The sequence below is a fragment of the Elephantulus edwardii genome, unplaced genomic scaffold, assembly GCF_000299155.1.
Source record: "Elephantulus edwardii isolate Elephantulus edwardi_28Jun2011 unplaced genomic scaffold, EleEdw1.0 scaffold00138, whole genome shotgun sequence".
NCBI classification, from domain to species: Eukaryota; Metazoa; Chordata; class Mammalia; order Macroscelidea; family Macroscelididae; genus Elephantulus; species Elephantulus edwardii.
Window position 1 is genome coordinate 1,286,151 of NW_006399888.1, and position 2,374 is coordinate 1,288,524.

A 2,374-nucleotide genomic window follows, 5' to 3' on the forward strand; every position below is an offset into this window, starting at 1 on the left:
GTTACGTGTCAGTTCTGACTTGACTTTACAATACAGAAAAACATACTTGATAAGGGGTTTGTATTCAGATTAAATAATGACTTCTCCCCCCCATAAAAAATTCTTACAACTCAGTAACAAAAAGATAAACAACCCAATTAAAAGTGGGCAAGGTAGAGAACGCTGGATGTGGGCAGCGGGGTTGGTAGGATGAGTCAAAGTAGAGGTGTAGGGAGGGGCTGCAGGCAACTCCCCACAATGCACAGGATTAGGAGAAGAGCAAGGCAGAGAGAAGGTTCCTGTGCCCACTGAGGCTGAGGGGGAGAGGAGAGGCCTTGCAAGGCACATAGCCCTGTGCCCTGTGGAGGCAGATGGGCTGGTGGCCCTACCCCCTGCTTCCACCAAGTCCCATTAGTAGTTCTGCAGTGCAGTGTTTCATTTTACATCTCCCCCTCCTCTCCATCTCTCACTCACTCTCTCCCACACGTACACTTACTTGCTGTTGTGGCTTGGATTGAAAACTCATGCATGTAATACAACATGAAAGCTACGTCATGATTCCCCACAATGTGAAAAAGCAGATCATTGTAAAAGGATTAACGCTCAGGCTATACAGCACCCTTAGGGAGCTCCAGTGGCCTAGTGGCAAGAAGCTGCGGTGCAGTCCTGAAGGCAGGCAGTTCAAGGCCAACAGCTGTTCCATGGGAGAAAGATGGGCACCCTCATCCTGTGTGATTTACTGCCTCTGAAAACCCACGGGAGGGTCAGCTGTGGGTTAGTTCTGACTCAACAGTACACAACACTCTTAACCCCATTGCAACCCTGATCAGAGTGAGGGAAGTGTCCTATGATGTGGCACGGAACACCCCTAATCTCACTAGATTAAAGGCGAGGAAATCAAGCTGGACTAAAAAGGGCCCCACACCCTCATAACACAATCCCCAGGAGGGAGTGCATCCTTTGGGACCCAGGTCCCTGCTTCTTGACAGCGGGGATGGCCAAGACACATGGAGATCTCAAGGGAACACTAGGCCTACAGATGCTGAAGGGAGCATGAATCTTTCCCCAGAACCAGGAGGGAGAGGCCTGTACACAAAGCCAACACTCTTAATTTCGATTTACAGCCTCCTACCATGGTCATCACAGTTACTTGCTATTCATCAGAAAGCTGGACAATGAGTAAGGATGATAGGAGAATTGATGCCTTTGAGTTGTGGTGCTGAAGAAGAAGAGAGAACATACTCTTAAGAGAACAAGCAGGTTTTTCCTAAAGAGGGTGAAACCAGGCTGCTCCTTGGAGGCAAGAATTCTGAAGTCTGACATACTTTGGACAGGTTGCAAGGAGGAACCAGTCCTTGGAGAAGGACATCATCCTTGGAAGGGTGGAGGTACAGCGTAAGTGAGGAAGACCCTCAATGAGATGGATTGATTCAGTGACTGGGATAATGGGGGTAAGTGTGTCAGAGACAATAAGGTTGGCTCAAGATACAGCTGTTGTACATAGGGTTGCTCTGAGTCGTAAGTGACTTGGCAGCACATAACAATAACAACAACAATCTGTAACCTACAACAAACCATGGCTAACATTGAGAAGAAAAGGAATCCCAGAGCACTGAATTATGCTTATTTGAAACCTACAGTTAGATTAGGAGGCTGTTGTCTGAACACAAAGGAACACTGCATGGAAAGGTGTGCGTCAGGGTTGTATCCTTTCTCCATATCTAGTCAATCTGTATGCTTAGCAAATAATTAGAGAAGCTGGAAGATGCATCAGGATTGGAGGGAGATTAATTAATGAATGAATAAGTTTGCATTATGCAGATGGCACAACCTTGTTTGCTGCAAGTGAGAAGGACTTAAAATGCTTATTGCAGAAGATCAAAGACTACAACCTTCAATATGGATTGCATCTCAACATTAAGAAGACAAAAATCCTCACCCCTGGGCTGAAAAGTAACACCAATCATGATAGATGGAGAAAAGATAGAAATTGCCAATGATTTCATCTTACTTAGACCCACAACACTCTTAGTACCAGAGGTCAGGAGACTGGAAGATAAACTGCACTGGGAAAGTTTGCTGTGACTGAGGAGCAATGGTGCCGGTTTGAAGACTAGGATGCACTTTATTCAGGCCATGGTCATTTCATTCACTTGCTGTATGTCTAAGAGCTGGACAATGAACAAGGATGACAGAAGGAAAATGGATACCTCTGAGAGCTGGAGAAGAGTATGAATATCCCATGGACGGCCAAAAGAATAAACGGATTTGTCTTGGAAAAAGTGCAGCAGGAATGTTCCTTGGAGAATCCAGAGATCAACCCATCTATCTATGGTCAACTGATCTTTGACAAGGAGATGAAATCAGTGAAGTGGGGGAACGACAGCCTTTTTAA